This window comes from Acinonyx jubatus, chromosome A2 (assembly GCF_027475565.1).
Source record: "Acinonyx jubatus isolate Ajub_Pintada_27869175 chromosome A2, VMU_Ajub_asm_v1.0, whole genome shotgun sequence".
NCBI classification, from domain to species: domain Eukaryota; kingdom Metazoa; phylum Chordata; class Mammalia; order Carnivora; family Felidae; genus Acinonyx; species Acinonyx jubatus.
Window position 1 is genome coordinate 50,804,156 of NC_069383.1, and position 15,599 is coordinate 50,819,754.

Here is a 15,599-nt window from a genome sequence, read left to right on the forward strand (position 1 = left end):
AGACGTTTAACTGACTGAGCCGCCCAGGCGCCCCGGTTCTTATGTGACTTCTAGTCAAATCAGATCATCTTTATCATCGATTATTTGAAAATAATAATTTTAGTAATGTTTATTAATTGTAATATGTTGATTAGACATTATCTTATGGTGTAACAGTAATAATATATGCTAGACGCACTCCACCTACATTCTCTATGCTTATCCTACTTACACCACAAAGACCCCTGTTTGGAGGCGGTGTTTACAGCAATTAAGGGAATGACCTCTGGTGACAAACCGTGTGCTTTCAAACACGGGTACTGCCAGTTACCGCGTGTGATCCTCATCTATAAAACAGGGGTGATAATGGCATGCACTTCACAGGGCTTTTGTGTAACTAAGTGAGTTCACATGTGGAAAGCCTCTAGAACTGTGCCTGGCACGTCCTAAGTGCTGTGTAAGTGCTGTTACTTGTTATTGTTTGGTTCCACTGTGTGCAGCCGGCATTAATCACTCAAGACGTGGTTTCCACCAATGAGAACAGCGTTTTTTTTTCCTCCCCATGACTTATTCATTCCCAAACTGGAAGCCTGGGTGCCCTGCTCTCCGAGGGCTAGCATTCTTTATCAACAACAACAGGCACTGGCCTGTTGACCACTATCCATCCTCCAACTGTTCTGTTGGTGTATAAAACAGCTCCAAAATGGCGGCAGTGAATTTCTTGTGAGAAAGTGGTTTTTAAAAAAAAATTTTTTTTATTTTTTAAATTATTTTTGAGAGAGATAGAGAGAGACAGAGAGAGAGAGACAGAGAGAGAGAGAGAGAGAGAGAATGCAAGTGAGGGAGGGGCAGAGAGAGAGGGAGACACAGAATCTGAAGCAGGCTCCAGACTCTGAGCTGTCAGCACAGAGCCTGATGCAGGGCTCGAACTCGATAACTCCAAGATCGTGACCTGAGCCGAAGTTGGACGCTTAACCCACTGAGCCAGCCAGGCGCCCCAGGAAGTGGTTTTGAAAAAGCTTCTGGGGAAAACTCCCTTGTGAGCAGACAACCCTGAAGGGACAGCCATTCCCCCAGAGTCATGCTCAGTGAATCCTCTGTGCAGCGTAGCGTTCCCTAGAAGCGGCTGAAAACTTCTGAGGAACCACAGGATGGCACCTTGTTCTCTGGATCCCTGTGTGTTCTTCTCACTGTGCAGTCTCAGAAGTGCTGGGCCCGGCCCTTGAGGCCATATTCTTTCAAGATGTTTGACCCTGGTCATTAAACCTGTCTTGGTTCTCCCCCAGGCTGCCCTTGATCTATACTGTTTAGTGCCACGGCAGGATATTAAAGTGGCACCCTCTGTTAAGAAAATAGTCTTGAAACTAGAGAAGATCTCGTAACAGGGCACACAGCGGAGCGTGGTTGCTTAGTAAGGGTATTCTTGAAAGCCAAAACCCCTTCCTTGGCTCGCCCTGGGGTGTTCTCAGACCATCTTGCATAGTGGATGAAGTCACACCCTTTGGGCTGCAAAGCACACGCGACTTCTGCCAGGACACTGTGCCCGCTGCCTCCTAACTGCGACCAGATCTGCCACTCGCCTTTCAGAAAGACAGCTAAACCTGCCAGGCGTGGCCTGCTGGCCTGTTTAATTGAAAGACCAGACCACGCTGAATTTAATCCAGTTCAATTCAACAAATATTCATTGAACACCTCTATAGGCCTTTAATCACTTATTTTCTTTCCTATCAATAAATCGCTGGGTACATATTGCCATGAAACAAGAACATCTGCAGAACCAGGCTACCTTAACGTCGTTTTCTGATAACCTTGGTCCTCCCCAAACGAATTCGAAAGTGCCTGTGGTTTTTGGCTCACTCTAGAAATGGAATGTGGCTTGCCCTCTAGCTCTCACCTCTTGCAGGTTCGCCTCGGTGTGGTAGGTTTGGACTGGGGCCCATACACAGCTTTGTTTGGTTTGGGGTAAAGTAAGGGGCGCTTGAGTTTGAACCCTGACCAGGTCTGACCTGGTCACAGGATAGTCTGTAGCCCCTTCCTCCCAACAGGAAGTAAGCTATGGATCCATCCTGTTCTTAGGGGGGCAGGAGGAGTGGGGGAGGGTGGCACTGTCCAAATTAGAGTAAGTGGTGAGCTGGTCTTTCAGCCTCATGAATACCAACTTTGTAATAAGGGCCTAGTTCGTTAATCAGCAAATGAAGTGTTTTGGAGCTCACGGGCAGGATGGTGGGGGCACTTGAGGACGAATGAGCGAGACAATACTGGACATTGTAGTTTTGTCTGCCTCTCTTCTCCTTCCACTGGGAAATTTCTTCGTCTCTATCTTAGGTGTTTCCACTGGATTGTTTGTTAATAATAGAGCCTCATCCCTGGCTGTCTTAGGCAGTTAGTGCTGCTGTAACACAGTGTCATAGACTGAATGGCTTTAAGGCAACAAAAATTTATTTCTCACAGTTCTGGAGGCAGGAAGTCTGGAATCAGGTGCCAGCACAGTTGGGTTCTGGTGAGAACCCTCTCCAGGTTGTAGACTGACGACTTGTATCCTCACATGGCAGAGAACAGAGACGAGCAAGCTCTTTTGTGATCTTTATAAGGACACTGACCTCATTCAGGAGGGCTCTGTCTCCACAAACTCCTCTCATCCTAATTACCTTCCAAAGGCTTCCCCCCGCAACACCACCACACTGGGAGGCGGGTTTCAAGATATGAGTTTTGGGGGTACGCAGATATTCAGTCCATGATGCTGACCCTGGGAGTAGACCCATGACCTAGGCTTCGACCAAATCCAATCTTTCTCTCACAGGGATTGGACCCAGCCTTGAGCATACGGCCTAAGTAAGGTCAATCATATCCTTCCATGGGAGCTGGTATATGGGCACTGGGACAGATTTAGGGCTTCTTGCTTTTGTGTGTAGAGAAAGCCTGTGATAAGAGAATGAGGCCAGGATACAATATACAAACGAAGAGAGGTAAGCAGAACAAAGAGATGGAAAGAGAGAGAGAAAGAAAAAAAGGACATTGTTATTATTTGAGTTCCCATGCCTGAAAAAACCCCACCCTTTAACTTCCTAGTTTATGAGCCACTAAATCTACTCCTCCATGTAAGGTTGTTTACATTGGGTTTCATTCACTTTTGATGGAAAGGTGCCTGACTAACATATAGGGTTTAGGGACCAATAGTACATACAAGGTTTAGCTATTCCTCAACTAATGGCTTGGGTTTGGCAATCTCTTAACTGATCTACATACCTCTTTTCTCACTTGTAAGTGGAGTTAAGTGTGGCCACAGTGGAGGGCACACAGTGCCTCTTAGGACATGGATGTGGAATAGTAGGAATAATGTATGTGGAAAGTAGCTAATAATATAGGGATAGTATTGGGTTTAACCCTATGAAACTTCCAATATATGATCATGTTTTGTCCTATAAAAGAAGCAGCTTCGTGTGGTTAAACTGCTGGCAGGTTTCGTTCACTGAGCAAGTAGAACCCCATTGTCAGTTAACATTGATTGTGAGGACCTACTATGCACAGGCTTTGTGCTAGAGGCTGTGGGGGAATCAAAGGTGGAGAATACAAGGTCCCTGTTCTCAGGGAGACCACAGCCAGTGAGGGACACACAACTTACTAAGAAACCATTGCTAAAGTGTTGGCCTCACCCTAGAAACTATTGAAAAAGTCTAGTGTTGGCTTTTTTTTTTTTTTTTAAGATTTCATCTTTATCAGTGAAATGTGTCTCGTACAATCTGAGAAGGATGTAGATAGTGTCAAACTGAAAGAAGAACTCTGACATCACACTTCCTAGAACCCCTCCTTTTGCAACTTCTCTCTTTGAATCCCTTTGGAACTGTCACTCGTCAGCCCAAAAGAGTCAAGGATCAAGGAAAATGCTGAACACAAGATGCCTTTTCAGTCATCTCTGTGCCGATTCACCCTGTCTGCATGAGAATTTTCGCCTTTTGTCCCTTTTGTCTGGGAAAGAACCAACTTAAACTCTTATCTGTGCTGGCTCAAATCCCCAATTTACATCAAGCAGAGGCTGAAGAATAGTAATGGGACACAGCCAACGAATAATGCAAATTTTGCTATGACTTTAACCCACACGTGACTGGGTTGTCCCACGATGTGGCATTTGAAATGCATTTTTAGGTCCATATTTCTTGCTGTAGATTTCTAGACATGGTGCAGCAGTCTGGTGTGACGGCTGATTCTAAATACCTCAGTTTCAGGATGTTTGTCCATCAATTCTCCTGCACATAATGTGTACTTAAGACAGAGCCAGAGCCTTGCAATTTGCCCAAATCAGGCTGGCTGCTGATCTCACGTAGGAAAAGAATCACCCACGGAGAGCACGGTTCTTACCCTTCTCTGAGCGGCCATTTGGTTAGCTTTCCTTTGCTGACTCACTGGGGCCTGAGGACTTCTTCCTAGAAAGGGAGTCCTTCTCAGCTTTGAGTAAACAGCATTCTCTTCTTTTCTTCTGTATTTTAGGTCCTGTTTCCTCCTTTTACTTAAAAAAGTCACCTTCATGTGAAATAACCTGCTCTTTTGCCAAACCGGTCTGTCAGTATAAGGAAGCCTGGGAATGCCTTAGCGGACCTGTAGAGTAAGTGCTCTAATATATGTACGATGGGCTGAAGGTAAAAATGCGTGTGGGAAAGGCCATAGTTACTAGCATGCAACCCTGATGTTTGGGTTTATCTTTTGTAAATAAGAGAGATGTTCTTCTTCTACGTGTACATAAACACAACAGTTTAGTGTAACCCAAACTGTGCTGTGCGGCCTTAGAGCTCCTGTGGCTTTGCCAAAGCCTCATGCTCGTGTACACACATTTCACACGGGGCCCTTCCCGTTGCCAAAGGAGCTCGAGTCACTTTTTTGTGAATGTCCTGTGATTGGCAGGAAGGCTGGCTGTTGTAAGTATCATATTGTTCCGCGGTAGAGAATATATTTTATTGCTAGTTCAATAGCATTTCACAGTTATTAAGCCAGAGTCATTGTCTCTGCAAGCTCCCGAAGGCTCAGAAACTTTGGGGCACAGGCAAAAAAACCCCACACATGCTCAAAACCTGTCAGTTATCCCCATTGTCCCACTGTGGCTGTCATACTCTGCCTGCGGTGTTTAAAATGTTTGGGGGGAAATGTTGAGAAAGTGGATTTCTAAGCATATCATGTATAGCCATTTTTTTCATAAAGAAGAATTTATCAGAAATCACATTTGTTTTGCAATGCTTAAAAATAAAAACACTTGAAAAATGGCACACCTATATTATTACAACTGCAGATTAAAGCAGATAGATTAAAAAAAAATGCTTGCAGCATTAGCAGATAAGGCCAATTTTCTCAAAAACTCCAAGATAAATGCCTGCCTGAAACCATGGCTATGCCCAAGTAAAAGGATCCAAGCAGGAGATGGATGGATGCGATTGGGCGGGGGAACACATATATTTCTCTGTAAGAGCTCCCCCAGCTTATCTAGCAGATAATGAAAATATCCCGGGTGGATGACCTTGTACAATTGGCAGGTGTTAGGTGACAACTGAGAGCTTTGCCAGGAGAAAAAGGCAGCCCCCTTGGACAAATCTACGAGCTCCTGTGAGGAGACAGTGTGGGATCTTGGCTGTTTCTGTAGGGCAAATATGACATCCCAACAGGAGCACATTGTCTTATGTGGGTCACCCCCGGTAAGAAGCACTTAGGATCTTCCACAAACACCCAACTTCCTGGAAATTTGATTAACATTTTGTTATTTTTCCTGACAGCGCTGAGCCGGTTCCTGCAAATTTTGCCCTCTTCAGCTCTTTGTGTACTTTCTGTATTGTTTTCTTTTTCTTCTTGAGACCAGAGTTTGTGAGGCCCCGAGGACCACACCGACACTGCAGTCGGTGGATGTTCAGTTAATCTTCTGCCGAAAGGAAAATGTATTCTTGTTTCTCTTCAAGTGTCTGTGGCAACAACAGGGTGTGGGCAGAAACCTGTGTTTATCTAAACGAGAACAGAATATCTGTGACCTCTCTTAGCGCTTCTGGCCAGCTCTTCTCTAATGATGCCACTCTATGGCTGGTTTCTAATATTTTTCTAGAAGTAATTACAACTTTAAAGGAACATACTCTGTTCCCTGTTTAGAGGAACATGCCTGGGAGGAGATATACCCAAATGGTAGATGGTTATCTCTAGGGGGTTAAGGTCATTTTTTTTTCTTTTTTTTTTTTAATGTGTTTCTGTATATTCTCAATTAGTACTTACACTAAAAAAAGGCGGCAGTGGGTGGTGGTGGGTATTTTGCCAACAACCCTTTCCACAAGCTTCTCAGTGTTTTGGTGATTTTTAATGGGGTTACTTATAAAAAGATTGTGTCTCCAAAGAGGATCTGAGTATAAGGACTTAGTCTGCTACCTACATTAGGGCATCACTTTGAATAAGTCAGGGTTCCTCACGTAAGATAAACCTACACTGGTAGAAATTATGGCAAGAATCTAATGGCGTGACGTATGGAGAAGACTATGATACATGTAAAGTGCTCCTCAGTGGGAGGAGCAACAATAGCAATCATTTGTTTGCAAGGAATCAATGGGGCAAATGTAGACCAAAGAATCTGCAACAAGGGAGTGCGCACCCTGGTGACCTGAAACACACAATATTATACTTCGGTTAGCATGGATGGAAGAACCCTTTCCAGGAGCCTTCCAATTTGTGCAAGCAGTTTAATATTCTTAGCACCAGCTTCCAGCACTGTTTTGTGAAGGGAAAGTGTGTGTGTGTGTGTGTGTGTGTGTGTGTGTGTGTTGATAACCAAAGAGCCCACATGTAATACACAGGGACATCAAACAACATTTAAAAGTAATCATTGGGGTGCCGGGGTGGTTCAGTTGGTTAAGCATCCAACTCTTTTATTATTACTACTATTTTTTGAAAACTTTTTTTTAATGTTTATTTATTTTTGGGAGAGAGAGGCAGAGTACAAGTGGAGGAGGGGCAGAGAGAGAGAGGGAGATACAGAATTCAAAGCAGACTCCAGGCTCCGAGCTGTCAGCACAAAGCCCGATGCGGGGCTAGGACCACGAACTGCGAGGTCATGACCTGAGTTGAAGTCAGACGCTTAACCGACTGAGCCACCCAGGCGCCCCTATTATTATTTTTATTATTTATTTATTTTTTGAGTTTTATTTTATTTATTTTTTAATTTACATCCAAGTTAGTTAGCATATAGTGCAATAATAATTTCAGGAGTAGATTCCAGTGAATCATCCCTTATGTATAACACTCAGTGCTCATCACAACAAGTGTCTTCCTTAATGCATCCAACTCTTGATTTCAGTTCAGGTCATGGTCTCGTGGTTTGTGAGATCGAGTCCTGCATCTTTGGGCTCTGTGATGACAGCACGAAGCTGCTTGGGATTCTCTCTCTCTCTCTCTCTCCCTCTCTCTGCTTCTCCTCTAGTCCTGCTCTCTCTCTCTCAAAATAAGTAAACACTTAAAAAAAGGTAATCAATACATAAAACCCCACTACCTGACTGATTCAAGGGGTTTTTAAAGACTGTTTTATGTGGGGCCAGAGGTTTGGTATACTGTCACAGAAAGGTAAAAATCACTAGAAACAGAAACCAAAAGCAGAAATAACAGCTGTCTCTCACGGAACACCCAGCCAATCTGCTGGATGAAATAGCTCTCCAGTGACCCAACTGCAGTGGTGTTTCCTCGCTGTAAGGAAGAAGTGGAAGACGAAGCACGGCCGTGGTGACGATAAACTGTCTTCTGGGAACAGAGGCAGGTTGAAAAACCAGTGCGTATGTGGGAATACCTTGACCGTCCCCGAAAACACTGGGCACTCCCCGGTCTTGTCGAAGATGTCCTGCCTGCACGGGCTCAGAATCATGTTCAACACAGCCCACGTGCTGGAGCGGGGTGCTCATCTCAGGTCTGGACCGTCCAGCAGGGAAGGGGTTACGTGCAAGAGTGATCAAAGATTTAAACTGTCATGTCGACAGTAAGCTGGGGGAACAGGCTATGCGGGGGCCTTAATAAATCTGCCCTTGACTTATGGCCGAACTTCATTCAGCAGAAAATTATTTCTGCAGCATATTGAGTGCCGTGCTCTGATGGAGACAGAAATAAAAGAAAGGTGGAAATGGGGAGAAGAGACTGGAAATTCAATCCACATGTGGTGGGGAGGACTCTTCAGTAAATTCTTTCTCGGATGAAATAAGAAACAGAATGTGTAAGACTCTCAGAATATGGTACATTCTTTTTACTAAAATGTCTTTGGGGAAGAACATGGGCAAGGAGTGATTCTCGGGAAAGACTGATATGGAGGGTGGGGAGGGGGAAAGAGGGAGAAAATCTTAGTGATTTAGACATGATTGTTCATTTATTTGTTAATTGAGTTAGCCAGGCTCTATTGAGTGCTTACTAGGAGTGAGATGTTGGCTATCAAGATGAGCCTCATGTCTTGAGGGGTTCACGGCGAAGGAATTAGATCCACTCTAAATATGTCCCCTCCACGCCCAAGCTCAGTTCAGTCCAGCGCGATGGAGATGCTCTGCTGTCCAGAGGAGCAAAGTGCTGCAGAATCTTCTCTGAATAAAGTGTGAGAGCACTAGTCAGATTTTAGGTATCACAGAAGCATCAGCACGTTTTCCCAATTCAACATAAAGAACAGACTTTTCAATAATTTGAAAGACTGATTTAAAAAAAAGAGACATCTCTCTTTTTTTGATGTTTATTTTTGAGAGAGAGAGAGAGACTGAGAGAGAGAGAATGAGTGGGGGAGGGGCAGAGAGAGAGGGAGATGCAGAACCTGAAGCAGGCTCCAAGCTCTGAGCTGTCAGCACAGAGCCCGACGCGGGGCTCAAACCCACGAATGGTGAGATCATGACCTGAGCGGAAGACAGACACTTAACCGACCAGGTGTCCCCAGACATCTCTTTCTTAGAGGATATGTGATTTAAATTTTCTTATTGCTTTTCCTTATGACATTTTAGAAAGAGAAGAAAGGCTTAAGATTGGGGTACTCGGTATTTTTCAGGCCAATCCACGAAGGCACGAAGAGTCCTTTCAATCCCAGACCAGAGATAATTTGAATTCAGGAGATGGTTTAGGAGGCAAGACTTGTCTTTCTCTATCGGTTTTGAAGCTATTGGGAAACACTCAAGAAGATAATGAAGGCTTTCCCTCTTGTAAATAATTTATTCACTGTTTGTTTGTTTTTGTCTCCCTATACTTTCATTCCCAGAGCTGTAATGAGTTTTAGGAACAGAAGGTGTCAGATATTGGCTTGTTGTTCTTGTTGAGATCTCCAAATTCATGACCCCTCTGGGCATTCTAGGCGCAGATAATACGTAATTTACAGAGATCTGCAGCTTTTGTGTTCTCTTCCCTCCAAGTTTTGGAGCTTTTTGTTCAAAGGGATGATTTGTTTTTTCGTAGTGGAACCAGCCACATTGAGTGGAGGATCTGACAGCCGGTGGTATCCCGAGCCTTCGCAGAACCTTGGTAACCATGCTGCACATTTCTGTGAGCTGGGCTTGTGAGTTCTCCCTGTCTAGGGAAGGAGAGGGACCAAGGCAGAACCAGTCGGTTGTCTTCAGGAATTAAGGTGAAGGCTCAGGACATGTGCGAAAATAAAGATTTTCATCTGCTAGCAAGCATGGTGGTTGGTTGAATCAGAGTAAGGATATGGTGGGCTGAAAGAGAGGAATTATGCTTATATTCCTCTCTCAACACTTCAGAGAACAAGGATACGTTTAGGCCAGGGGTTGTTCCATGGAGGACGGGACTATCACTTAAGGGCTGGGTTAACCGCCCAATGTGCAATACCCAAGGAAAGTTTGTCTCTGGTAAAGAGTGTGTAGGTCCCTGGAGGTAAAACCAATGCAAATGATCTTTTCTGACTTTCCTATCTGTATCGCTATCCCTCTCTCTATCTCCATTTCCATCCCTCATTCTCTTTTGATGAAGGAGAGTTGGACTCTGAGTGGCCTGAAGGGGCCTGGGGTTCTGGTCGACTCTCTAGATAAACCTGGATACAAACTTGGGGCTGTAGACCTGGATGAACCAACTATTACCAAGAAGACAGACTGTCAGTAAACTTCTCTTGCTGTGTTACATAGGTAGTGATGTATTTTATTATTTGGAGGATGTTACTCATAAACTCAATTTAATATTTTTTTGTGCACGTGTTTTTTATTTTTTTTTAAACCTTACTACCTGTTTAGCTATACAAGTAGATTTCATCCTAACAGGGCATCCTGGTGAAGGGTATATTACATATGGGTGCACAGAACCTTGTGCTTTGTTTGGCTACCCTGGGTCAATTATGTCGTCACTCTGTTCCTGGTTTTCCCCATTTGTACAAGAAGAGAATACACCTCTTTTACTCTTGTATAAAGACTGAGATGATCCCCCTCTTCACGTTATCCCCATCAAGACTTAAAGTTCTCTGTGAAGCTTCTATGGAAGTAATAATAATGATGATTTAACAATTTTTGTCATTATTATTTGGCCACTCTAATTTAGAACCAGGAGCAAAATTGTAGACATGTGATGGTCTCATGAAGAGTGTTAGTTATATGATCTACTTTAACTCACTGTCAATGAATAAATCCAAGTTGTCTCCCTTGGACATTATTTATCTCTTTTTGCCCAAATCCTGCCAGGAGATGTGCCAAACTGAGTTCTTGGAGGAGTTTTCTCTCCCTGCTTAAGAGAGAACTGTTAGACAGCATCTAGCCCAGGGTTCGGGGCAGCTGAACCCCCTCGTGCTTCCCTTTGTCCTTGGCCAGCCTCTCCTTTTCTTACCTAGGCCAAATTCCTTCTCTTTCCACTTGAATTCAGAGAGTTCATGCTGGACAAAGGGGTTGGAGAACGCAGAGGGACCTTCTGACAAATGTCTCGGTGTGAAGGGTGAGCAGGAGGTGGGAGAAGCTAAAGGGAAAAAAAGGGAAAGAATGAAAAGGAGGTGCGGGGCATCTGGAGGAGGGTTCGGTTATCAATTCCTTTGAACATTCCTGCTTCGCCAGGCAACAAAGACGACTTGAAGCATGTAAAAGAAAGGAAAGCCCCGGAGCTCAAACAAAGCTGGTAAATTACAAGAGAGAGAGCATCAGAGCAGTGGGTCCTCCAGGACGGAGGGTGGGTGGAAATCCTGCCCCCCGCCCCCCCCCCCTCCGGCCCCAAACCCATGGCTTGATTCCAACTCAAGAGAAAAGGACAAGAGAAGAATGTGCCTGACTACACTTTTTCCAAACCTTGTTTTTTAGCTTGCTATATCTAAGATTGAAACTTAGCCAAATAATTGCAGGGAAAATATTTGGTTAGGTTTTGAAAGACTGTTTGGAGAAACTGACTAGCTGTAAAACGGAGTATTTGGAATAACCGTCTGGGAAAGATAAACTTAAAAACTGGAAAGGTGAGCCCCGCAGACCTAAGGGAACAAAAAGGCAGAGAGGAGAGTGTGGTGTTTTGCATTTGGGAGGATGAGAGTGAAGGTGTCTATGCAGTCATTTGCCAGGTTTTGAGGTCGGAATGTTTTTCTTGATGCGGCTTCCAGGAAGGATTATGACCTTAGTCTTTTATGCAAAGTGGTGTCTTATTATAGAAGTAAAAGCAATCGCCTCCAGTTACCGCATCTGAAATCCTGAGCCGTGCTCCAGGCGTCCATCGCCCATCTAGTTAACTGTAGAAATAAAATCAGAGGGAATTTGGCCTTCAGGTTGTAGGGCTGGAAAATGCTTTGAGAGGCCTTCTGGTTGGATTACTTCTAAACCCTCCCTGACAGATGAAAATTTATCTTATTTTTAAATGTTCCCCAGAGGAACAGTGTCCACCGACTCCCTTAGTAACTCATTCCAGTTTTTAACGACCTCCACATTCAGGAAATTCCTTCTCCTGACTTACCTAAACCTACTCTGCTACAGCTTAAGCCCATTTTCTTTTGACCTACCCCGGAAGAAATGGAGAAAAAAAGAGGTCATCCTCTTGCATAAACATCCTTTCAGATAATTAAAAATTCTTTGAATCTAGAAAGTTCTGTATCTCCTTTCTTGATCCCATCGAAGCTCCCCCCTTCCTTTAGCCTTCCCTGGGGGGATCTGCCTCCCAGTCTCTTCCCCACCTTTGCTGTAGCCTCAGAACCTTCCTCTGTTGCCTACAGTCTTGGCTGTGGTTGGGGAGAGAAGAAAGAATGCGGTAGTTCAGTCCTTCCCTCATTTCCTTGGGCTGCCTCTGCCAGAGCTGATGTAAGAGACTAAACAGTAGTGATAATGTACAACTTAAACATTGTTCTTGTCCACTTGATATTTGTTTTCAAAATCAAATTTGTCTCATACATCAGGTCTGTGGACATGTATAGGGGTACGTATCTTAAGGTTTTAGAGAGGCCGAAAAGAAGTATGAGAGTACGTGAATACACTATACAAAGACTTGCTCGGTAGAACACAAAGGTAGGTTCAATGGTGGCCCTTAGGTGAGCAAAAATAGACTTTCTCTCATGGACTCCTTCTGTTAGGTATACGCACTTCACAAAGCATCCTTTCAGCTCTGCCCAATTTTTATTAGAAATTTTCCATGAGTCAGTTTCCGTTCCTTGTGTGGAACCACTGATCCTTGTGTGGAACCTTGTGTGGAACCTTGTTCTTGGTGATAAAACCTTAAAGCTTTAACTAGATACGACCATTGCCAGAACTTTACTCAAATGCTACCAGGGCGGGGCGAAGTCTTGCCTTGTTTTCTTGGGCATCAAAGCTGTTGACTAAACAAACTGATGTACCTTTTAGGATTTATTTTTGCTTTAAGTGAGATCTAATCTGTTTGTACAGTTTCCAACACTTTTACATATGCGAGGATCAGACAATCACATAGATGACTTTATTATAACTTGCATTTCTAATTCCTAAAAAAATGCTAAGAAAATCTGAAGCATTCTCAGATTTCCCTATAGTTTTCAAAACATGCTTATGAGGGTGTTAAATAGGAAACAGGTGCTTTAAAAAACCCTATTTCTATTTTTATGACTCATGTGTTTACTCTTACTTGTGCCTTAGCAACAGATCATAGAAGAAGCCAGAGAGAGTTGCTTGTCTGTCATTATGAAGAATGAGTTCATAGCAAATCAGGGGATAGTCTGGTTTGGAGAGGGAGTCCCAGAGCCCTCTAGGACTCCACATGCGGCCTCTGGGACTCCACATATTTATCTGCAGAGAATAAAAAGAGACAAAATCACCATCCTCAGAGAATCTACATTTAGTTTAGTTTTATACATTTATCTCCCACAGGACCTAATACAGTTGGGGATTTTACCCTTAAAAACGTATGTCTTATTGGGGGCCTGCCTGGGTGGCTCCGTTGTTAAGCATCAGCTCAGGTCATGATCTCATGGTTTGTGAGTTTGAGACCCATATTGGGTGAGCTCGTGCCCAGCTTGGGGTGAACGTGAGCACCACTTCAGGTGAGCCCTGCTTCTCTTTCTCTCTCTCTCTCTGCCTCTCACTCACTTGTGCCCTCCCTGTCTACAAAAATGTATCCCTTATTTTGTAGCCATTAAGAGTTATTATTTATGAGAATTTTATAATAATATGGAGAATGCCTCCTGGGTTATAATGTTGAAGAAAAGAAAGATACAAAGTTATCTATGTATTCTAAGTTAAAACTAAAAACAGCAATGTAATCATCTTTTTACACACACACACACACACACACACACACACACACACACAAATAAAGGTTACAATAAATAGGCATACAGAAAAGATGAAAAGAAAATATTAATACAAAATATTATATATATATATACAACTATATATATATTTATATATAAACAAAATATAACAACAAAATATTAATGGTGCTTGTCTTTGGGTAGCAGGCTGACAGGTAATTCTTCTGCTTTGTACTTTTCTGCATTTGTCTTTTTTTTTTTTTTTTGGTAGTAATCACATATTACTTTTAAAATAGAATGACACATGTTCATTAAAAAAATTATTCCCTTCAATCTCTAAAGGCTTTAATATTTTGCAGAGTCTGTCATTAAAACGCACGTGGGATGAGTCAGTTCCTAAGCCACTGTCAGTGAAGACTTGAAAGACAAGCACCTGGGGAAAAGAGGTGATGCCGACAGGGAGGAGCATGGGAGGGAAACAAAATCAAACTTCAGCGGCAGCACACTTTTCCCACTCCCCAACAGCTACTCTCTGGACAGTCTCAATGTTTTGGGGGGCACAGGTGTTTTTTCACCTGGATATAGAAGGAAGAAATAAACATTTAATAAGTGCATCAGGCATTGTGTATTCCATCCCATTTTATGAGCAAGGAAATTGAGCTTTGGAGGCATTTTGGAGTTGCTTAAAGAAAGTCAGAGGTGCGGTCAGGATTCAAATCCAACCCTGCCTGGCTGGACAGAGGTGATCTGCTCTCCCTGAACTTCCAGAAATGCCCCTTAGACCACAGGGGCAGAGCTTCCCAATGTTCTGGAAGGGCTTTAGGTTTGGCAAGTATGTGCCTGGAATGTTCAGAGTAGTCCTAATTTAAAAGAAATTGCATTATTTTTAAGAAAAGCCATTTAAAAAATATGTAACTAAATGTGACTATAATTTTAGTAGGTTGGTCAGAATACTTTCTTTTTTTTATTAAAGAATATTTTTTGGTAATCTTTATTTATTTTTGAGAGAGAGACAGCATGTGAGCAGGGGAAGAGCAGAGAGAGGGAGACACAGAATCCGAAGCAGGCTCCAGGCTCTGAGCTGTCAGCACAGAGCCTGACGCGGGGCTCGAACTCACAAACTGTGAGATCATGACCTGAGCTGAAGTTGGACGCTCAACCAGCTGAGCCACCCAGGTGCCCCAGTCAGAATATTTCCTATCAGTTTAATCATGAATCAGAAAAGTGCTGGAGCGACATTACCAAGATGGTGGCATGAATTATTCCTGACTTTGCTCCCCATCCCAAGAACAACTAATTCCTATTCATGAAGAAGACACTGCTGGGAGAATCCTAGAACATGGGGGTAAGGCTGAAGCACCTTACAGAGATCAAGACAGATGGCATTAGAAAGTTAAGAGGAGAGGCTTCTCATTGACCACATTGCCCCTCCCCCAGGACCACAGAGCTCTACACAGAGAGGTACCCCTGAATTTTTGGTTCCTCCTCTGGGAAAAGAGAACCCAGCAGTGGAGGACAACCAACCTCCCTCAGCATTGTGGGTTGCTTTGAGGAAACCCTTGACTTGATCTCCTACTGTGGGGACTACTCTGCAATCTGCAGGGCCTGGCCACTGGGAATCTGGCTGTGGCAGAGAAGGTGGGGGGAGGGACTTGCAACAGTGAGCACTTGGGTCTGTGCAGACTGGGTTCACGTCTGCAGTGCCCAAGTAGTAACACCACCGGTGGTTTTGGTCATCTGCAGAACCAAGCTGGCAGCCCGCACGGACCAGGGAACTTGGTGGAGTGTAGATCTGCTTGATCTGGATCCTCACACGAGGAATTTTGCCAGGCCTGAAGCCCCATTTGCTCATAGCCGGGCAAGGTGCTGAGTCACAGCCCCGTCCACTATTATGAGTGCCTTCCAGCTCCATCTGACCAGAAGGGCTGGTGGAAGTTGTGTGGCCCAGCTAAGAGGTGGGCAAGCAAAGCTG

General features: G+C 43.8%; 1 long non-coding RNA gene across 1 annotated transcript in view; it reads left to right on the forward strand.

The window, feature by feature from the left end:
• LOC106985507 (uncharacterized) overlaps positions 1–15,599 on the forward strand; it is a 71,934-nt gene that overhangs the window by 12,485 nt on the left and 43,850 nt on the right. The window contains exon 2 of the long non-coding RNA XR_001431917.3: positions 4,465–4,579. This is a non-coding gene — a long non-coding RNA (uncharacterized LOC106985507). The remainder of the gene's footprint in view (positions 1–4,464; positions 4,580–15,599) is intronic.